Genomic DNA, 25109 nt, shown 5'->3' with positions numbered 1-25109 from the left:
GTGTTTCCATATGTGTTGGCTTTTTCATTCATGTTATAATTTCTCACAAAAGACAAACTTGGGTTTTGTTGACATTCTTAAAAATTATTGTTCTCACCACATTAAACAGTTAACAAAAGATATAGCTTTTACTTAACACATACCTCCAGGTTTTGCAATTTCTTAATTATTTCAGTCAATGTTGTCACATATGTGAACAATGATCAGAGCATCGTTCTCCATCGCTACAGCAACGCGTCTACCCAACATACTCCTTGTAGTGGGGTATTGGGAGTCATTGTTGGAAATCATCTCCAAGATATCAAATGCTTCGTTGTAGAACATATCCAACAATGCTCCATTGATAGAAGCATCTACAACCATCCTTGTTTGCATGTTAAGTCCATTGTAGAAAATCTCCATTTGCGTCCAATTGTGGAAACCATGCATCAGACATTTCCACAACAAGTCTTTAAACCTCTCCTATGCTTCGTACAAGTTCTCATCATCCATTTGCTTGAAATATATGATTTCATTCCTCAATATAGCATTCATGTTGGGAGGTTTGAATCCCAGCAAGAACTTTTGGGAAAGTTCATTCCATGATGCAATACCACCAGGTGGCAGCGAATTGAGCCACGCCTTGGCTTTATCGCGAAGCAATTATGGAAATAATTTCAGCTTCAAGGCCTTTTATGGAACTCCTTGTTGTATAAATGAGTCACACACTTCCATAAATTCTCTCAAGTGTGCTCGAAGATCCTCAATGTATACCACTATATCGCCCCATTGATTGTAGCATTTGGAACATCACCGACTTCAGTTTAAAAGTGGGTATCATGGATGACAGGACGAACAATGCTAGGATTTAATTCGTCCAATGTGGAAACAACATGTTCTCGGATTAGCCTATTTATGTCATCAATATTTTGAAAACCTGACAGCATCAAAATATTTTGCAAATGAGGCATCAATCCAACATTATGTCTTAATTGCTCCTGTTGATGTTGATAAACCTCTATTGCTTTGAGTTAATCTCCGATAATAATATATTAAAATCTATTTATAAAATAGAGATAAAAACACAATTCTAAAAGTATTGGCACTAGTTCACGGTAATGGCACCAAAAACCTTGATGTTTCGAATAATATAACAAAAAAGTGAATGCAAACATTATCATATCAAGTAATAAAGTGGATAAAATTAATACATCGAGTATCGTATCCACAGAGACTATTATTACTCAAATAATGACTATAACATAAGTAAGTAAAATAACATATTTGTGTAGATGATGCTGGGAACAAAGCAATAAAAATATAATAACTAAAATAAATATGTGAATAAAGATATGAAAGAATTAAGGGAATCAAATGAGTGGAAATGGAAGAAATGAACCAATTCAAGATAAAGATTATGGTATTGTTAAACTCAATCATGCAATTAACGATTCTATAACAATAAGATTGACTCGTCTAACATTAACTTAACATGTTTTCCTCTCTCAATGGCTCCACCCAAAAACTCATAGCAGTGCTATATCTCTATACCCACTTATGCAAATTTACTAAGTATGCTACAATAATCAGTCAACAAGATCTCTCTACACTGGAACGTTGCTCCCGCAATCACTGATGGTCCGACAATGGCACCCACCTCTCGATGCAGTACTCACACAATGTCACTCACCTATCGATGCAATGGACTGGACAATTATATATCTCTATATTAAAAACCTTAATACATTTAAGCAAACACCAATCGAATCAATGGAAAAAATTAATTAAAATGAACTTCATAAAATATAATTAAAATATAAGCACCCAAGGTTTAACAATTCCCACAAAATAAAGAGTATTCAACTAAACAAAAATAAAAAATCCCTCTCGGAATCCTTTTATCATTTCTTTCATTGATGCTATCATCGATCACCAACTACCACCTCTTGGTGATGATCATGCCTTCACGTTCAGCTGCTGATTTCCCCAAAATTGCCTAAGCGACCATGGTTGACGGTGGAGAAAAAAAAGAAAGAATAAAACCCTAAAAAGCTCTCCTTTAATTAGTTGCAACTACCTCCTTTATATAATGGTTAAAAACCCTAAAATATAGAGTTTAAGCCCGTATTAAATTGATAATCCTTTTCCATTAAGACTTTTTTCCATATTAGTATTTTGTCCTACTGTCAAAAGCCTTTTGGTTGCATATCGATTGTAGAACAATAACCCTACAATCCTGCTTCGCAGCAACGTCTGTAACATCAAAGAATGTCACATCATCAAGGTAGCAATATAAAAAAAATATCATAATTAATCCAAAAATTATCAACTCACCTCATCAATGAAAGTAATGCAAAATTAACTAAAAAACCTTTAAATATGATCCTAATATCCTAGAGTACAAACACAAACCTAGGTAAAAAAGCTATAAATAATAAATCTATTAGAAGTTATTAAAGATCCATTTATTTTTAGATATTCAGATAATCCAAAATTGATATTTCCTTGATTCGTATTCGATTCGTTTATCTAATTTTTTCTCCGATATCTGATCCAAACTATCTAAAAATAAAAAAAAGATTTGATATCCAAATTTTTGGATCAGATCAAAAGATCATATCGACTGGATCTGATTTTTTGCACACCCCTAGTGTGTAACACCCATCTCCCGTATACCCTTTCGTACACTTGATACGGATGTCACATCACTTTTAAAATATTTTGTTATTTAAAAGAAACCGTATAATTTTGTTTCAATTTTTAAACAACTTCAAAGTATGATATTCATATAAGTAAAATACTAAAACTATCAATTTAAATACATTACAAAGTATTTAATTTAGTTCCATTACATGCCAATTAAGTTTTCAAAAGGAATAAGATTGTCCTAACATTACTGTTGGGTCAACCTTAATTGATGATCGTTGCTGCTACTGTTACTGCTACACTCCTTACGCAAATAATCTTTGCCTTTACCTATTCTTGAAATCAACTCACATTAGTATTTACTTAGTGAGACATATTACTGCAAAGATATCAAACTTTATGCATAAATATCTTATGAATATTGAATGACAATTTAAAGTTAAGAAATCCATAAGGACCAAATAAGCCCTTCTCAATTACACCATAATTCTTTCAATAAGTCAACTAAATTATTCTTAGTAGGCTCAGCCTATCTATCCTTCTATATATTTTTCCCAATTATTCATTATTTGCACGATGTACGTCAAATTAAAATACTATACATGTATTACACTAAAGTGCCAATTGATCATATATCTTCTACAATCATTATGGGCAGCATCTTAACTACTGTTAACACACCATTTTGTATTTTCATTTGGGTATCCTTTCATACCCATTATGTACTGTTTACGTTTTTCCTTTATGATATTCATTCATACCAATTATGCATTGTTGTACCTTTTATATCTATATGGCATCCTTTCATACTACTCATGCATAGTTTATATCCAAATTCATTATAATTCCATTTATCTTTTACTCAACGGTCTTTAACCATTCATCTAACTAGCATAATTGACACATTTCTTCCAAATGCACAGCTAGGCCATTTATCTTTTACTTAACGGTCTTTAACCATTCATCTAACTGGCATAATTAACACCTTTCTGCCAAATGCAAACTAGACCATTTATATTTTACTCAACGGTCTTTAACCGTTCATCTAACTGGAATAATTGACACCTTTCTTCCAAATGCACAACTAGGCCATTTATCATTTACTCAACGGTCTTTAACCGTTTATCTAACTGGCATAATTGACACATTTCTGCCAAATGCACAGTTAGGCCTCAAAGGCACTTAGCCTTTCATCTAACTGGGATAATTGACACCTTTCTGTTAATGCACAGTTAGGCCTCAAAGGCACTTAGCCTTTCATCTAACTGGCATAATTGACACCTTTCTGTCAATGCATAGTTAGGCCTCAAATATTTTATTTTAGAGCAATTTCTACTATAACAATTATTTATAATATCAATCAACTCTTTCAAATCATTATACGCTCTATGGTTTATACCTATAGTTCCAATGCCATAATCCCACAATCTTACTATAATTTACGTGGATTGCTCATCCACTACCAATACAATAATTCACCTTCTTGTTATGAACTTCTGATAATTGCACATATATTTCCTATACGGAAATTCATACATTTTTTTATAGATTTATTAGTTCGTACACGTAGTGTCCATGCAAAAATTCATACACGTAGTATGAATTTCTCAATTTTACACACAAAGTGCCCATACGAAAATTTATACACTTAGTATTAATTTCTCAACTTTTTGCACACTCAGTGCCATTTAGTAATCACCATATATATATATATATCAATCATATTTCTATTACTACAGTAACATATACGTACATAATAAATGCACTCACCTAGATTTTCTCGCTATTATACCCAAAATGCAAAGTTGATCACTCTGGTACTTTTTCTTTGTCTTTAGTTTTGCTTGACTCGGGAGCTTGATTTCGATCTACTCAAGAATCCCATAAAGACACATACAACATCCATGGTTAGTATATTTCCTAACAATTATACTCAAGCGTTACTCAAGAGTACATATTATTAATTTTTATACAATATCAGTCTATTTTTAACATTTATGGCTCACTAATATTGATACCCCCACCATGGTATCGATATTGCTATACTAATGTATTGATACTCTATTACGGTACCGATACCATTTTTGCATTCTGTGATCAAAAGGTATCGATACCATCCTCATGGTATTGATACTCCCCTCTTGGTATCGATACCACTTGAATCGGTATCGATACTACTCTATAGATTCTTCTGATTATAAGCCTATAATATCGATATTGTTCTATCAGTACCGATACTCGTGCCCAGAATTATCAGTGTTCAGCTTGAATATCACCCAAATGGGGTCAAAATTTGGTATGTTTATACCATACAATACCCTTAAGCTCTTATTGACCTATCCATGGTCACTTTCTTTTATTTAGTTTCTTAAACCATCTAAAATCTCCCAAGAACATTCACTTCTAAGAATCACACTACTTTTTTTAGTATGTTATTAATCCTATCCAATGCTCCTGATCTTTCATTTACCTCTTTAACAAGTCAATTTTACAAATAAACATAAATAAACACTCATATAATAACATATCATTTTAAAACCCATTTTCTTAAATCTCCAATATTTCCTCTATTTCATAGTTTTAATCTCATATAAACTTTCCTTAAGTTTACCTATTACTTAATGTTACAAGAACCAACCAAAATCAACCAAAAACATGAGCTAAATGAATCTTAACTTAAGCTATGGAGGGACACTCTCACCCACGGGAAGAAGAAGAAGAAGAGAAAATAAGTTTTTCACTTTCCTCTTTCTCTTGAATCCTAATTTAAGGGTTTTAAATTCATTTCACTAAAAATACCAAATTGCCCTTTCAATAAACTATCTCTTACAAATTGGTCTTACTTAAGTCATTTTTTATACTTTACCAATTACACAATTTAGTCCTTTAAATTTTTAATCCTTTTCAAACTAATCACTGACCTATTATTTGGGGTATTACAATTCTCCCCCTTAAAAAAATCATCCTCGAATTTAAAGACTTTATACGTTTACCACAATACTTTAACCAGAGTAATCGTTTTGTTACGTAATTTTGGTTTTCTCTAATCCAGATATGTATTGATTCTTTTTTATAAATCAATTCTAATCGAATCTCTATATCCATATAACCCATTTTCCATTCGTGAATCAAGATTGATTGAAACAATTTAGAAAATACTTGATATTCAACATTTCTTCAAATAGTGCGTCAGACATATAAAGTCTCCCACAATATTACAAACATATGTTGAACCTGACCTCCAAAAGTCTTTAATTTCTTTATTTATACTTATAACATTCTTATTTAGAAAATTTGTCTTTCTTTTGTAATATACTCAATGATCACTTCATACACCTTTAGAGGTTCTGAACATCTATTATGTCTCATGTTCACTCTCTTCAATTCCACAAGTATTTAAGGCTCCTGTGATTAGCACCACTATATTATCACTCACTATACCGATAATAACATCAAATCTTTTTAGGTAACTCGACTTCTGCCAATTCTAAATCATATGTAGATAATTCCTCTTGATTCATTTGATACTAAATCATAGAAACATGTTCAATACTTTAATAACCAATAACCTTGAATTCCACCTCTCGATCTGGAGGTAACCCAAGATATTGATCTAAAAAGAGATATCTAATTTCCCAATTTTATGAAATTATTAGACAATCCTAGTTTTCTTATTTGAGTATCTATCACCTTAACCAGACATCACTGTCTTCACAATCATTATCAATATCACTTTACGTAATGATCTTAACTCATCAATTGGTAGTTCCATAAGATTCACCAAGAACATTGCCCTTGGAATCTTTATTATTTGCTTACTACTTTTCCACTCACACTTATACCATGACCCATTAAGGTTTACGACTATCATTTGGCTCAAGATTGGTTCTACAGGAATTCCTCTAGCTCTAGCTCTAGCCAACCTTGTACTAATAATGAGTGCATAGATCAAGGGTCAACTAATATAAATACATGTTCATCAGATGAAAAGTACATGTTAAAATTTTTGGTCATCTCGATCCTCATTTGTCATAATATTATAGATTATGGCAACTTTCCAAGTCTCTTGTCACTACAAGATTCATTTCGTCCCCTTAATCTTCCCTTTCATTTATTTCTATTAAAGGTTACCACAGATTTTTTAGATTGCACCGAATTGTCCCTAGATTTCTTTGGAAAATTTCGGGCAAAGTGACCAGGCTCGCCACATTGAAAGCAAGCTCCACTAAGAAGTCTGCATACTCCCGATGCACTCTTCCAGAGGTCTAACATATAATTCTTTCTCTAACTGCTCTACCTGAGTTAGCAGAAACTGAATGAGACTGTTTTGTTTTCTGTGAAATTACAGCAGAACCCTCTTTGTCCGTATCTCTCAAACTTTAGCCCTTGTCTCTCTTAACATAATAGGGAGTTGAAGGTATTCAACCCTTTTCCCTATCTGTACACTATGTTCCGCTGCTAATGTCTCCTCTTGAGCTCTCTCGATAACTTTGGCTCAGTTAATAACTTTTTACCAATTAGGCCAACTCAAATCCAACATCATTTCTTTTAAGTTTGGCCTCAACCCCTCAATAAACCAATCACATTGTGCCTTGTCATTTGGAACCACTTCCATAGCAAAACGATTCAACTTATTATTTTCAGCCTCGTACTCATGTACTGCTTTATCACCTTGTTTCAAATTTAGGAGCATTAACAGCATTGCCCGTTTGAACTGTTCACCCACATACTTGTTCTTAAATTCTTCTAGGAAGAATTGCCAAGTCACTTGCACTGGTGGTGCATACATCGTAGTATTTGACCACCATACTCGAGCTGATCCTCTAAGTAAAGATACAACTCCACCCAACTTTTTCGAATCTGAACAGTGAAGATTTTTGAAAATTATTATAACATCATTTAACCATAAGTCGGCCTCCATAAGACCTTCACCCTGTTCTCCCAAGCCCTTTAGCTCTTTTGGAATCAATATTCTTGGTACTTGAGGAGTAGGGGGAGGCGGAGGAGGTTGAAAACGGGTCAACATAGCGTTGAGAGCTTGCATAAAAGCTCTATACTCTGGTACCAACATCCCTTGATGTACAAGCACACTAGCATTTCGAGATGGAACCAGTTGCTCACTATTAGCTTCATAACTTTCATTATCAGTCCCTTCTCTCATATCTTATTCCTCCGCTCTACGTGAGTTCGAGGATTCTGACATTTATTAGAACATACATAGTAACAACATTACAGTTAGTATGGAGTGGCATCAATTACACTGTAATGACACCATATCAGTAACCTTGACAATCTTAATGACATGTAATTTTTTTTTTCATTTTGATTGAACTCAGTTTCATCCAAGAATCAGCTAAACCTGTAGTTCTTATACCAATAAATGTAACACCCATCTCCCGTATACCCTTCAGTACACGAGATACGGATGTCAAATCACTTTTAAAATATTTTGTTATTTAAAAGAAACCGTAGAATTTTGTTTCAATTTTTGAACAACTTCAAAGTATGATATTCATATAAGTAAAATACTAAAACTATGAATTTAAATACATTACAAAAGTATTTAATTTAGTTCCATTACATGCCAATTAAGCTTTCAAAAGGAATAAGATGGTCCCAACGTTACTGACGGGTTAACCTAATTGTTGATCTTTGTTGCTACTACTGCACTCCTTACGCAAATAATCTTTGCCTTTACCTACGCGTTATGTACTGTTTACGTTTCTCCTTTATGACATCCATTCATACCAATTATACATTGTTGTACCTTTTATATCTATATGACATCCTTTCATACCACTCATGCACAGTTTATATCCACATGCATTATAATTCCATTTATGTTTTACTCAACGGTCTTTAATCATTCATCTAACTAGCATAATTGACACCTTTCTGCCAAATGCACAGCTAGGCCATTTATCTTTTACTCAATGGTCCTTAATCATTCATCTAACTAGCATAATTAACACATTTCTTCCAAATTCACAACTAGGCCATTTATCTTTTACTCGACGGTCTTTAACCATTCATCTAATTGGCATAATTGACACATTTCTTCCAAATGCACAACTAGGCCATTTATCATTTACTCAACAGTGTTTAACCGTTCATCTAACTGGCATAATTGACAAATTTCTGCCAAATACACAGTTAGGCCTCAAAGGCACTTAGCCTTTCATCTAACTGCATAATTGACACCTTTATGTCAATGCACAATTAGGCCTTAGCCTTTCATCTGACTGGCATAATTGATAATTTTTTCCAATGCATAGTTAGGTCTCAAAGGCACTTAGCCTTTCATCTAACTGGCATAATTGACACATTTCTGTCAATGCATAGTTAGGCCTCAAATCTTTTATTTTAGAGCAATTTTTACTCTAATAATTATTTATAATATCAATCAACTCTTTCAAACCATTATACACTCTATGGTTTAAACCTATAGTGCTAATGCCATAAACCCACAATCTTATTATAATTTACGTGGATTGCTCATCCACCACCAATACAATAATTCACCTTCTTGTTATGAACTTATGATAATTGCACATATATTTACCATACGGAAATTCATACACTTTTTATAGATTTATTAGTTCGTACACGTAGTGTCCATACAGAAATGCGTACACGTAGTATGAATTTCTCAGTTTTACACACAAAGTGCCCATACGAAAATTCATACACTTAGTATTAATTTCTCAACTTTTTGCACACTCAGTGTCATTTGCTAATCACCATACATATATATATTATCATATATCTATGACTACATATTATACCCAAAATGCAAAGTTGATCACTCTGTACTTTGCCTTTGTCTTTAGTTTTGCTTGACTCGAGAGCATGATTTTGATCTACTCAAGCATCCCATAAAGACACATAATATCAATGGTTAGTATAATTTCTAACAATTATACTCAAATATTACTTAAGATTACATATTATTAACTTTTTATAGAATATCAACCTATTTTTAACATTTCTTGCTCACTAGTATCGATACCCCCACATGGTATCGATACTACTATACTATGGTATCGATACTCTATTACGGTACCGATACCATTTTTGCATTTTGTTATCAAATGGTATCGATACTATCCTTATGGTATCAATACTCCCTTTTGGTATCGATACTATAACACCCCAAAATTGGAATAGTGATTGAAATGAGTTTTTTAAATTTAGTGACTAATTTAAGAAAAATGGAAAAGTTAAGGGATTTAAATAAGAAAATTTTGGTATTGGATTAAATAGTAAATATGGAAGGAGTGAAGGGCATTATGTTAATTTCAGCTTAAAGGATATTTTTATCTCCTTTATTAAGAGATAACACGTGGGATTATGAGAAATATCCAGAACCTTTCTTCTTCATTTCCTCTTTTCTTCACTGTAGCTCCAGCTCAAAGGTAAGTTTATTTTTAGTTTTTTAATTCTTGGATTTTTGAGTTGGGTTTTATTCTTTGGGTGTTATATATGCTTAAGGAAAGCTTATATAAGTTTTAAACATCAAGAAGAAAGATTTAGAAATGAAATTAAAATGGGTGTAGAAATGAATTGTTTGTATGAAGAGGTTTTTGAAGTTCTATTAATGAATTTGAGTTGTCAAGGGTATTATTAAGAAGATATAAGTAGTAGAAGTGGATTAAAAACATGTTGAATAATGAATATGATTTTTAGTTCCAAGTGTTTTATGAGAATAGGAGATGTTAAAGAGAATTAAAGTGAAGTATGTCAGTCTAGGAGTGTATAGTTGAGTTTAAAGGCTTTATGGAAGAGTAAAAAGGGAAAAATAACAAAGTTTTGAAGAATTTTTGGGTTTTAAAAATGGATTCTGGGTTGGTAGTATCGGTACTGGTTGAGTGAGTACTGATACTACAAGGCAAACTATCAGGAATTTATGCATGGGGTATCGATAACTGTATGAACAATATCGATACCATAAGGAAGGAGTATCGATACCAATGTGGATGGTATCGATACCAGTGAACATCAAAGCTAATTTTTGTATCGATATCGGGGTAGGGTATCAGTACTGTAGCATAGAAGTATCGGTACTGTGAGGGTAATACCGATACTACTTAAGTTGAAAGTGGAAATTAATCTTTTATGTAGTTGTTTTGGGTTTAAATGTTATCGAGTAATTTGAATTATGATATTTATTGGATTATGTATTCGTGTAGATATCGTTTGAGAGAGAAGTCCGGAAAAGTTGACAAGTAATAGCCATCGAGGAAAAGATAAGAAATCGGTATTGACTAGTGAAGCCAGGTGAGTGCATAATAGTATAAAATATGATTTGATGGGAAATTAGACTTGCGATAAGTCTGTTTCCTACAGGTTGAAATATATGATTGCATGAGTAGAATAATGATTAGGAATGATATTGTGTGAATATGATTTGTATGCATTATATGTTATGGGAACCTAAGAGAAAATAACATAAATTATAGGATATGAGATAATTGAAGGTATGCATATATGATATATGTTATGAAATATATATGGTTACATGAAATACATGAGAAAATGTATATGTGACATATGAATTATATGGAAAGGAACTACGTGACTACGAGCTATATGAAAATAAGTGATATGATTACATGAGCTCAAAATATAAGGCATGTGAAAAGATATATGTGATTACATGAAAGTATGATATGAGCTATGTGATGTGAATATGTGATAAACACAAGTGATAATGCCCATGTTATGTGTCATGAGAGCTAGGGGTATAGTTGGCATACCAAGAGTCGAGTGTTCTACGTGGTCCTTTGGGACATATATGTAATTCTTTGGAACATATATGTGGTACTTCGATACACTTTTGGTCCATTGTATTATGTATATGATTCTTAAGGAGTGGTCCTTCGGGACATATGTGATATGTGGCCCTCCGGGACATAGAGGTCCTTTGGGACAAATTCTTTAAGCCCCTAGTGGGATTATACGAGCTGTGGTGACAGCATATGTGCACAACCTCTATGTACTCGGATATCTTTAATTCTCACATGTGTACATGGGCTAACAAAGAGATAATAATAAACATACTACATTGACGTATAGGTTTTTGTGATATGAATTGTATTACATGATTTATATGATGATGTGTGTATTGATTGGTCAAATGTATGATATGGCATGATGTGTATGAGTATTAGGGACAAGACCACATGATTAAAGGAATGAATGAAAATAATATTAATAACAATAAAAATGTGAATAATGATAATGATAATGATAATATATATTTATATGTATGCAATTGTTATATGAATTATTATGTGATTCTGTATGATATGATATTATAGAGTGTTCATGCATTGTTGGGAGTTAGAGTTTCCATTATTCTTTTATATGCCTCACTAAGTCATCGACTTAGCGTGTAAGTGTTTCACACGTAGGTTCCGAGAAGCAAAAAGAGGAGAAAAGTAATGATAGGCAAGGCAAGATAGATCAACTTCTCCTTCCCGATTATCAGATCATAAAAGTCTTTTATTAATATGTATTTGGTTATATGAAACTGTAGTTGGCATGTAAGATAAGGGATTTTTAATATATATATATATATATATATATATATTACAAGTAAAGGTTTTGAAACGTCAACGTGACACATCGGACTCGGATCCGGGTCGGATATGGGTTGGGGTGTTACAGATACCACTTGAATCGGTATCGATACTACTCTACATATTCTACTGATTTTACGCCTATAGTATCGGTATTGTTCTATCAGTACCGATACCCATGCCCATAATTTCTAGTTTTCAACCCGAATATCACCCAAATGGGGTCAAATTTTGGTATGTTTATACCATACAATACCATTAAGCTCTTATTTACCTATCCATACTAACTTTCTTTCATTTAGTTTCTTAAAACATCTAAAATCTTCCAAGAACATTCACTTCTAAGAATCACACCACTTTTTCTAGTATGTTATTAATCCTATCCAATGCTCTTAATCTTTCATTTACCTCTTTAACAAGTCAATTTTACCAATAAACATAAATAAACACTCATATAACAACATATAATTTTAAAACCCATTTTCTTAAATCTCCAATATTTCCTCTATTTCATAGTTTTAATCTCATATAACCTTTCCTTAAGCTTACCTATTACTTAAGGTTACAAGAACCAACCAAAATCAACCGAAAACATGAGCTAGATGAAGCTTACCTTAAGTTATGGAGGGACACTCTCACCTACAGGAAGAAGAAGAAGAAGAGAAAATAAGTTTTTCGCTTTCCTTTTTCTATTAAATCTCTAATTTAAATGGGTTTTAAATTCATTTCAACTAAAAGACCAAAATGCCCTTTCAATAAACTCTCTTTTACAAATTTATCTTGCTTAATTCATTTCTTATAATATATCAATTACTCAATTTAGTCCTCCAAATTTTTAATCCTTTTCAAGCTAATCACTGACCTATTATTTAAGGTATTACATAGTGAAAACAAGCTCATGTTTTCTTACTTTCATACAACATCTACAACCTTTGACCCTTTATGTTGAGATTTTTGTTGCTCTATCTATCAACTGAAATATTGCCAAGAGGGGTGAATTGGCTAAATTAAAAATTTAGGGAATGAAGAGAAAGGATAGGAAAAATTGCATAAGAATTTCGAGAGGTTCAACTTCCTCAAATGAAGTCAACATCCACTACCTTAGCTCCTCACTAAGGATTTCTAACAAATTTACTATTTTGTTATTTCTTTTTCTAGGTTTAAGAGTAACCTTTAAAAATTCTATCTTTTTAATGGATAAGATAGAACCACTCACCTTTTGTAAAGGATAAAATTTTGTAAACAAGAAAACCTCTACAAGGTAGGTGTTTACAACTAAAGCTCACTAAAACACTCAATTTACAAGAGAAAAGGAAAAATAGGAATGAAAAAGCTTTTCTCTTGACATAGATTGCTTGGATAGGTTTTGTAACCTTCTTTAATTATCCTCACTTATTTTTATATGTTGAAATGAGTTTGTAGTCGTTTCTAACCGTTTGAGATGTTTTGGAGCCGTTAGGGACTTAATTACTGTAAAATAAAACTTCCTAGACCAGGGAGTATCGGTACTGCCCTAATAACTTTTGGATAAAACTAACCGTTAAAGACCGTTAGACCACAACAGTATCGGTACTAGTGTCATGTTATCGATACTACTATACAAAGTAGTATCGATACTCCTTTGAGTATCGGTACCAAAATTATCTATTGAAATCTGAACATCTTTAAAAATAATAGGAAGATAGGTACTACTATATGAGTATCGATGCTTCGCTTGCCTTTGGTATCGATGCTACTAGAACAATATTATTATTGTTCATGTAATATCGATATAAAAGCAATATTAGTATTGCTTTGCCAGAAAATTGTTCTTGTGTTCAAATTCTTATTTCATGAACTTTGAATTTTGAAAGCTTTAAATAAATTTAATCAAGTTCAAAAATAATTTTCCCTTAATTTTTTTAATCAAAATAGGTTCAACAATCTCCCCTTTTGAAATAAAAAAATATTTGAAAAATGGCTTGGCAAAACTCCCCTCAATAAAAAATTTAATGAAAAAGAGAAGTATTTAGGAAAAATATTTAAGCTCTCCCTTTTTCATTCTTGAAATTGAATTTTTCAAACCTATATTTCTCCCACTTTTTGTTATATAAAAAATAATTCAAACGTTTTGAAGTTCACAGCAACAATAGAGAGTAAGTATAAATTTTATCATAAAACCATTTGAAAAATCAAAAGCTCCCCCTCGACAATAGCATTCCAAAAAAAACTTTGAAATTAAAAACTTGACATTTAAAGGTTATTGAATTTAAGCAAAGATAAACAAACATGTTAGTAACACATGAAATTCAATAAATCCAAATCTATTATTCTTTATGCAATATTAACATGAAACATTATAGTTCATATGCATACTTTTCTAAAAGTGTTATACATTTGAAAAATTTTATATAAATTGTTAGAGAGATATCATTTACTATAAATTTTGTAAAAACAAAACATTTAAAGAAAATTTGACCAAAAAATCATTATGAACTAAAATGTAATAAAAATCATTGAAACTACAAAATGTTCATCATAACACAATTTTAACATACATGAAAAAAATATCATTTATGCTCAAAATTCTTGCATGCATAAAAAAATAGGCAACCAATATATGAAACAAAATCATTAAATTTAGAGGTTACACATTCCTTTCCTTGTGTGACTAGATTATTAAATTTATTTACTTTTGTCACCATTGCTCCCATACACCTACAAGAGACATTTATTTGGATTTTGGTATCCAAATTGCTTTGGGTTTTTGAATGTTTGGTGCAAAAGTCTCTTGTTCTCTTAGGAATCCACACTTGTCTAATTTTAAAGTGTTTTTCTAAATTCATGAAAATGATAATGTGAGCATTTTGCCATTTTTAATATGATGAAGTGTTTTGAGAAATTATTTCTTTTTCTTTTGTTAAGCATTCAAGCTTAACTTTTAAATCAATATTTTTTTCTAAATCATTGATTTTGATTTTTGAAACCTAAAAATCATTTTTCAAAATTTTCATTTTATTTTTCAAAATCTATATTTTCTTTCAAAAGAAAATCATTTTCAACTTTAAGTTTTGAAATTAATTTCTTATATTTGGAATTCATGGTCTCAAATTCCAAATACAATTCATCATAGGAATCTTGTAACTCTTTAAATGAATAAGAATTTTAAATCACTAGTTTTAGAAGTTACCCTTGAATCTTCTTCGATGGCCATGCGATATAGGTTGACGACTTCATCTACATCATTCGAGTTTTCTTCATCACTCCAAGCCGCCACAGATGCTTCTTTTTTTGCTTGATCCCTTCTTCTTAATGAGGGAAATTCATATTTGATATGTCTCGTTCTTTGGCACTTAAAGCATACCGGGGGACCCTTCTTCTTACTTGATTCATGCTTCACTTGTTTTCTTTTGGAAGACATGAATCTAATGAATCTTTTGAAGAGTTTGGCGATCTCTTCATCTTCATCCACCTCTTCACTTGAGTCTTGATTACTCTAATTAGTGGATTCGAAGGGGATTCCTACCTTATTATTTTATTGTTCCTTATTCTTTTGGAGTTTCACCTCACGAGTGAGTGAAGAACCGATAAGCTCATCGAGGGTGTACAATTCCAAATCCTTGGCTTCTTCGACGGCGGCTGTTATGCCTTCCCAAGATGTAAGCAACTAGGAAAGCATCTTTCTCACTATTTATTCAATAGGATAGACCTTTGATGCTACATAAGATGCTATATCAATTATGCAAGTATACATCTCGTTCAAGTATTAAGTGGTAACTCAAAAGAACTACGAGTGACGAAGCCATAGGGAGTAAAACAATTTACAAAAAAGTTTTTAGTAATTGTAGGAAAATATATGGTTGAATTCATAAACTAATAAATAAATAGAAAAGTAAAGAAGTCGACATAATGAACGCAGAAAAATGTGACAACAAACAATAGAGAAATTAGACCGATGGACCTACAATGTTGTTTCACTTGGCTCCTAACAAAATGACTATGTTATAGCAATATATTCATGAGTTATGGAATGATTAACCCTTAACCTAACAGATTTAATTCACATTAAAGCCTTAGATTAATTAGTCAAAGCAAACACTTGACATCATATATCTCTATATGAATTGTTTACTCTCATAAACACCAACACTAGGACAAAAGCAACATGCAATCTTAATAATATTTATCTCTAAAAACTACCAAGATAACATAAAATTAAGATGAAAATTATCTCTAATAACATCTAATTAAAATACAACTCATAAACATATAGTCTAAAGAAAAACAAGAGTCAAGTCAATAACACAAGTGTAAGACTAAACCCCAATTAGCCACTGTTGCTGGTGCACTCTCCAGCGAAAGACTTAGGTTGCCATCGTGGATCGAAAGTGGTGGAGAGAAATATGGAGGTGAATGAATTGTACTTCTTTTAGGTGTGAAGGGAGGCCCTATTTATAAGCCCAAAAGGTCAAAGCATCCTCTAATAGAAAAGTATGATTTTTCCTATATTTTACAGCCATTTTACAATTGTATTGGACATTTGTCTGAATCTAAAAAATTCCATAATTGCCTGCTGAGTCACTAATTATCGCATGTTCTGTTCAACAATTCAGCGCAACATCGCAGCACAGCATCAACTACAACTTCAAGTAACACCATAATATCTACTAACCAGTTTTCAACATAAAACATTAAAATCAACCCAAATTCAGCCAACTTACTCTCATGATGCAAATGATGTAAAATATGATAAAATAAACCTAAAATGATCCTAATGATACTAACATTCAAGGTCAACCTATACAATAGATTCTAAGTAATAACTATTTTGAAGAGTTATCACACCCCCCAAACCTAAGTGTTAGCTTGTCCTCAAGTAACAATATGCATGATTACTAAAAACAAAAGTAATGCCACTGAAAAACATATCAGGAAACCAATCAACAATTTTATCTAATTTCATTTTTCACCCCTTAGAGAATTACTGCAGAAGTGCATATAGTATATATGATCTTAAATTAAGGAATGCAATTTCAACCTAGAAAATTCAAATTCATAAAGTGTAGTAGTGTGCAGGATAGGTGTATCCAATCAATACTTAGCTAAGCTAGAAAAAATTGTTCCTAATCAGTATTGATTTTCAATGATGCAACAGTCTGTTTAGATCTATGTTGGAGTTATTACTAACTTTTCCAATTTATTCCCTAAAACTATGATGTAGCTATTACCAGCTTTTCCAACTTATTCCTAAATTTCAATTTCAATTTCAATTTTTTTCTTTTTTCTCTCTTTTTTTTTACAAAATTCACTTTAGCGTCTAATAAATATATTAGATTTAAGGTTCAAAAATTTCTAACATCTCTAAGTATTAAGAACATACACCTCAAGTGTTAAAAAGTTTCTATGGACTATAATTCTACTAAGTCTTTATAGCATTCCCCTATCATTAAAATTGTTAAATTCATGCAATTAATACAAAACACCATACATTCCTAATTACAAAAAAGAAAACATAACACAAAACATAAACTAGACAATATAACCCCAAACCTAAGGGATGTATTCCTTAATTCATGCTGAAAACAAAAACAAAAAATTTCATTAGCAAGAGAAAACAATACTCCCATAAGTTGGCTTTCTTAGGGTCTTGCGAGGGCTGATTGTGCTTGGACTAATATGCTTTACAATAATAGAGTCTTCTGGTGGACTGAATGTAATGGTTCTCTCAACTTCTTTGATGATATTGTTGATTATCTTATCAATATCAAGATCATGTTGTTCAGTTGCTATAGCATCCTTCATCATTATGTCAACATTCAAATCCAGCAATTCTTGGGGAGCTTGTAGCCACGACCTGTACAAAAAAACAAATAAAATTAAAAACAAAAGAAAGAAAATAAAAATAAATTAATATAAAAAGATGACTTATTAAATTCTATAAAAATTAAAAATTAAAAGGTTAGCTAAGTGTGATGGAAGAAATATGTAGTCTTTGTTATTGGTAATAAGGCTTCAAACGTTGCCCCATTAAATTTGAATGTATTTCCATCCAGTAAGTTCTTTATCAACACATCACCATGAGGAAAAAAAATTCAATTACTTCAAATGGACCAGACCATCAAGATTTTAACTTTTCAGGAAATAGTTTCAGACGAGAGTTGAATAACAAGACATGTTGTCCAGCATTAAACTGCCTTGGCAAAATATGTTTGTCACACCATTTTTTACTCTTGTCTTTGTAAATCCACTTATTCTCGTAAGCATTTTAAATCAACTCCTTTAACTCATTGATGTGCAACATTCATTTTTCACCAGTAGCATCCAAATTAAAGTTTAGTTGCTTAAAGGCCCAAATGGCTTTATGCTCCAGCTCCACGGGTAAATGAAAAGCTTTTCCATACACCAAGTGATAAGGAGACATGCTTAGTGGGGTTTTATATGTTATCCTATAAGCCCATAATGCATCCTCAAGACATAGAGACCAATCTTTTCGAGAATGATTGACAACCTCTTCGACAATTTGTTTGATCTCACGGTTAGAAACTTTAGCTTGACTGTTTGACTACGAGTGATATGTTGTAGCAATCCTATGCTTCACCCCATATTGATTTAGTGCTCTAGAAACTTGTGTACCAATAAACTAAGATCCTTCATCACTGATAAATGAACGAGGCGTTCCAAAATGAGTGAAAATATTTTTGTGGAGAAACCTTAACACCACTTTGGTATTGCTGGTAGGCAATGCTACAGCTTCCACACATTTTGAGATGTAGTCAACAAAAACCAAGATAAAAAGGTTCCCACATGATGAAGTATATGGTCCCATGAAATCTATCCCCCAACATTAAAAAGTTTAATTTCTAAAATAGGTTGCATTGGCATTTCATTGCGATGAGAATGTTGTTTGTTCATTAGCATCAGTCACAATGCTTGATAAAATCATTGGCATCTTTGAACGGGGATGACCAATTGTATCCATAAGGACCTTTTCTGTAGTTCACGTTCCTCCAAAATGACCTCCATAGGAAGCGTTGTGGCAGTGGTTAAAATGCTTTGCTGCTCACATTCAGGGACACATCTTCTTAGAATTTGATCATTGCATTACTTGAATATGTATGGTTCCTCTCAATGGTATGCACAAACATCTCTCATGAATTTGTTTTCTTCCTTGGTAATTAAGATCAGGTGGAAATAATTTGTTTACTAAATAATTAGCAAAATCCACATACCAAGGAAAAACTTCGACAACAAGTAACCTTTCATCGGGAAAGACTTCCAAAATTGCTAGTATTTTTCCATTCACATTACCAGCTTCCTATCGTGACAAATGATCAGTGACTTGATTCTTGGATCCCTTCTTGTCCCAAACTTCAATGTCAAATTCTTGATGTAACAACACCCACCGCTAGCATAATGAATATCATGGAAGACCTTTTCTTGGCAAACAAAGGATTTAAAGTTGAATGGTTAGTATAAACAATGATCTTAGTTGCAACCAAGTAAGAATGAAATTTGTCAAAGGTAAACACCACAACAAGCAATTATTTTTTGGATGTTGTGTAGTTGAGTTGGGCAACATTCAGTGTTCAGCTAGCATAATGAATAACATGGAATACCTTTTCTCATCTTTGTGCTAGCACTGCTCCAACAACTTGGTCACTAGCATTACACATAAGTTCAAATGGATAATTCTAATTTGGTGCTACAAATATAGGAGCAGTAACCAATTTTAGCTTGATTATTTCAAAGGACTTTAACACTTTATCATCAACCACAAATTTCTTATTTTGCTTCAACAAGGAACATAATGGTCTAGCAATCTGGGAAAAATCATTGATGAATCTTCGATAAAAGCTAACATGTCCTAAGAAACTTCTAACTAATTTCACATTGGTGGAAGATGGAAGCTTCTGAATGACTTCAAATTTAGCCTTTTCAACTTCAATACCATAGCTAGAGATGAGATGGCTTAGAACTATACCCTCGGTCACCATGAAGTGATATTTCTCCTAATTTAAAACCAAATTGGTTTCTTCTCATCTTTTCAACACAGTGGCGAAGTGAGTAAGGAATTGATCAAAGTTATGACAAAAATAGAAAAACCATCCATGAATACCTCTATGTAGTCTTCAATTGCATCAGAGAATATCACCATCATGCATCACTGTAATATTGTTGGAGCACTTCACAAACCAAGTAGCATTATCCAGAAGGAAAAATTACCATAAGGGCAGGTGAAAATAGTTTTCTATTGATCTTCAGGTTCTATGTCGATTTGGTTGTAACCACTATACCCATCTAAGAAATAATAGAAAGTTATACTGATGAGACGATCTAAAATTTTATTTATAAATGGAAACGGGAAATGATCTTCCTTGTTGCTTTGTTTAGCTTCCTATAGTTCATACATATTCTCCAACCAGTAGTTGTCATTGTTGGCACTAACTCATTTTTTTTATTTGTAACCACAATAATGTTGCCTTTCTTTGGGACACATTGCACCAGACTGACCCAATTTCTGTATGATAATGGGTATATGACTTCAACATCCAACTATTTTATAATATATTTTTGAGAAACTTCTTTCATGGTCAATTTAGCCTTTGTTGTTGTGCAACTAAATTGTTGTTGGGATCTTCCAACAAGATTTTCTGCATACAAAATACTGGACTACTGCTTTTAATATCAGTGTTTCTCCAAGTAATTTATCACTTGTGCTACTTCAGAATAGCAATCAACTTACCTTCACGTGATGCTTTAAGCTTTGCTGCACTGATGACTGGTAAAGTATCATTTTCCCCAAGGTATGCATACTTCAAATGTTCAGGTAAAGGCTTTATTTCCAACATGGGTCGCTCTTCAATTGAGGCTTTTAGAGCACGAATAAGATGATCAGGGAGTTCCATGACTCAAAATGTTGCTTGTAATTACCCTATGCTCCATCGTCCTCAACTATTTCTTTAATTGTTGTTACAGTGCTGGTATCATTATGTATACTATGGCATTCATTTCAATTATCCTGCCCAAACACATCAATGACATCAATCGAATAGCATTCGTCATTATTATCAACATATGAAACATTATTCAAAACATTAAAATTAGTGTGTTCATCATTTAAATGTATAGTAAGTTCCCCCTTTTCAACATTGATCAAAGCTCAATCAGTGGAAGGAATGGGCGGCCAAGAATAATGGGGACATCTTTGTCAGCTCTGCAATCCAAAATAATGAAGTATGTGGGGAAGATGAACTTATCAAATCAGACTAGCATATTCTCCATAATACCACTAGGATACGAGATCGATCGATAAGTTGTAACATGATGGTGGTAGGTCTTACGTCTCCACTTTCAAACTTCCTAAAAATTGAAAATGGCATTAGATTAATTCTATTACCTAAGTCACATAAAGATTTTTCTACAAATTTATCACCAATAATACAAGTGATAGTGAAAGTCCATAGACTTTAAGCTTATGCGGTAATCGACTTGTGGCCATAGAACTACATCCATCGGTAAGTGAAACAATTTCAACTTCCCTAATTCTTCTCTTCTTGGAAAGAACTTATCACATGAACTTAATTAGTTTGGATTTTCCTCCATTTCTTCAATCAACAGAATGTTGATTATCAATTGTCAAAGTACATAAATGAAGGCCTTAAATTATTGATCCTCCTTAGTCTTCTTGAATCGTTGAGGGAACAGTGGAGGCATCCCTGTTTGTAGTCATTATGGCATTGGGACTGGAGAGGCATCTGGTAGTGTGGTAGGCATTGATGCAGGCAATGGTCTTGAATTGCCACACTGCCTACTTCTCTTACTGTGACACTAACAGTGGGTGTTTCAAGATCGACTTCTATGCTATTGCCTTTGTCATGCTTTGTAACACCTTCATCAATTATCTTCTTGGGATATTCAATAGGTTTCCCAATATGGAGACCACTTCGAGTAGTAATGGCATTGAATGCTTATTGCAATGGTCTTTCCCTTGCTTCTTCAGATTCTTAGTATCGCTGGGCAGCGTCCCTTGTAGTCTATTGTTCAAAGCATTGCCATTTGGCCAACTTAATTCTCTAAAGACCTTAATTAAGTTGATCGACTCGCCATGTACTCCTTCATTAATTCTTTAAGAATGAAAGATTAGTGGTTTGAGTTTAAGATTGTCTTTGATAATTATACCTTTATTGTTGTTTTGAAAGAATTCTGCATAATTGTGATTATCACCACTATAAACATAAGAAAGATAATATGATATGATCCCCATTTTATTTTATGAGTACTATATGTGATTGCCCAGTCGTGATTCTGGTAAGAACTCTACAGTTCTATGAGTGCAATTTAAAAATATATAAACAACGTGCAAGTAGGGAAATAGTTTTATTGAAATGATAGAATGAAGAGTGTGTTGAAGTGGTTTGTGGATGTTAAAGTGTGATGGTTGTTATGGTTGAATGAAAGTACGAAAAATGGTGTAAAATGAATAGAATTTGGCGTGAAATAAGATGAACTTCAAAGAATAGTTGTGACCCTCTAACTATATATAAGCTAGGAACCAACAATATATCAAAGTGGAAGTGAAATGGTAGGATATGAAACGTAATCCACTAGCTATAGAAAATCTAGGAACCAACGCAATAACAAATGGGATGGATGAAGACTACAACATCAACTTGAAGTCGATAAAGTTCTCAAATAACTAGGATGAAATCAAATACTCTCAAAAGATTTCTATATAAGAAAAAGGTTCTATTTACAAATGCAATGGAGGTGCCTATTTATAGTGTTGATAGGCACCATATGAAAGGTTCTAAAAAGAATGATTGATGCTCATCTTAATGCACTTGAATACAATTGAATGCTTTGTCTTTCTTATCTTCAAGGTTGGTTGAATATTCTAGGTCATTTTGGGAATGAATCTAGACAATTTCATGCTGAATTTAGCCTTATTTTCGTCTAAGGGGTGAATGATTCTTGGGCTTCCTTACCACTTATGAATGAAAAAGGGAAATGAATGTGGACTTTAGATGAATGTAGACACCCTTTCCATCCATACAAAGAAATCTTCCCCTATTACAATTGATCTTCACACTTGAATGTTGAAACTAGTGAGTTTAAATCAGCCTTCATTGCTTGCTTCCTTGAATAATATGAACAACCCTTGGTTTGGATGATTAAATCATCCTTGAATGTTTTAAATTAGGTGAATAAAGGAGGCGTTCAATGGCTTGTCTCTTGGCTGAAGATGAAAGGACTCTTCCTTGGCTCAAACACATCCAAATCATTCATGCATAAAATTCCCGTGATGAAAAATTCCAGCTTGCATTATCTTCGGTAAATCGATCATATCTCAAGCTCCTGATATCATATAGAGGTGATTCAAAATTTTTAGAAAGCTACGAGTATAGGAATAATGTCCAATTGATTTCTGGACCCAAACATGTTTGTATCACATCCATAATTGGAAGAATTCTGACTGATATTCTTGTATTTGTTGAGATTATTCAACTTCCCTCATGAACCTAGACCCAAAAGTGAGTTTTATTCAAAATTTAATTGAAAACATGCATGAAAACAATTAAAAGCTAGTTTGTTTAATAAACTAGTTAAATGTATGAATTAGTTTAATCAATGAACTTACTTTATTCAATGAACTTGCTGACTTGAATAAACTAAATTCATGAATGAACTATAAATGAAGTGCATAACTAAATGAACTATATGCTTATATGCAATGCATGCTTTAATGAACAGCGCACTTATTGAATGCAATGAATGTTATGCAAACTATAATTTTCTCATGCAAATTCATGCACAAGTAAAACTCATTCAATGAATGATATCAAATTATAAGTATGTCCTAAGATGTAAATACAAACATATGATAAGATATAGTTAATAAATGAGCAAGTATAGATTGAAGTAAGGTAGAATTCCCTTTGAACCAACCTTGGTGAACTTCAATAATTTAATTAGATGAAGAAGAATGTTGGGGCTAATTAGATCACATCACTAGATCTAGTTTTTACCTCATAGATACCCCTGGCTTTTGTAGCTTCTTCATCATATCCATCAATGATGTGATTTGGGTAGCCGTGAAATTGAAAGCATCATAATCCACTACTGCAACATTGTGTATGCCAAACATGTTTCTCGTATTGGGGTATTGGTAATCATTGTTTGATATTTGCTCTAGAATATAATAAGCTTCATTGTACTTCTTATCCAGTAATGCTTCATTAGCTGAAGCATCAACCACCATTCGAGTTTAAATATTCAAACCATTGTATAACATTTCCATTTACATCCAATGTGTGAATCCATGCATTGGATATTTACGTAACAAGTCCTTGAATCTCTTCCATGCCTCATTCAAATTCTCATCTTCTAACTTCTTACAGTATGTCAAGTCATTTTGTAGCTTTGCATTCATGTTTGGTAGATTAAATCACAATAAAAACTTATGTGCTAGCTCATTCTAGGATGTTGGGCAGCAAATTTAACCATGCTCTAGATTTATCTCTCAGTGAATAAGGGAACAACTTCAACTTTAGTGCCTCTTCATGAACTCCTAACTAAAAAAATGAGTCACAAACCTCTATAAAGGCACATAGGTGTGCTTTAGGCTCTTCAGTGAATGAACCATTATATTTATTTCAACTCAAAATTGGTAGCATGTATTGCTGATCGCACAATATTAGGAGTAAATCATTTAGTTTTTGAACCGCGTGCTCTCGAATAGGCTGATTGCGATCATCCATAACTCTAGTTGGTATCTCTTCATCATTGTCATGTTGGACGAAGGTAGAGCATTGTTATCATTTCCAACATTCATGTTTTCTCGAATTCTAACACCTTCTCTTTGATGGCAATGATATGTTCATTCTATTTCCGAATCTAAAGGTTATAGCTCCTTGTCACTGTAGA

General features: G+C 32.6%; 1 non-coding gene across 1 annotated transcript; it reads left to right on the top strand.

Annotated features, from left to right (window-relative positions):
- Window positions 1-418: 418 nt before the first annotated feature.
- Window positions 419-525, top strand: LOC120138269. Its single transcript, XR_005517510.1, has one exon. It is a non-coding gene; the product is annotated as a small nucleolar RNA R71 (small nucleolar RNA).
- Window positions 526-25109: the final 24584 nt, after the last annotated feature.

This window comes from Hibiscus syriacus, unplaced genomic scaffold (genome assembly GCF_006381635.1).
Source record: "Hibiscus syriacus cultivar Baekdansim isolate YM2019G1 unplaced genomic scaffold, ASM638163v2 tig00002193_pilon, whole genome shotgun sequence".
NCBI lineage: Eukaryota > Viridiplantae > Streptophyta > Magnoliopsida > Malvales > Malvaceae > Hibiscus > Hibiscus syriacus.
The sequence above is the reverse complement of the archived record's forward strand: the minus strand, read 5'-3'. Positions and strand labels throughout refer to the sequence as shown.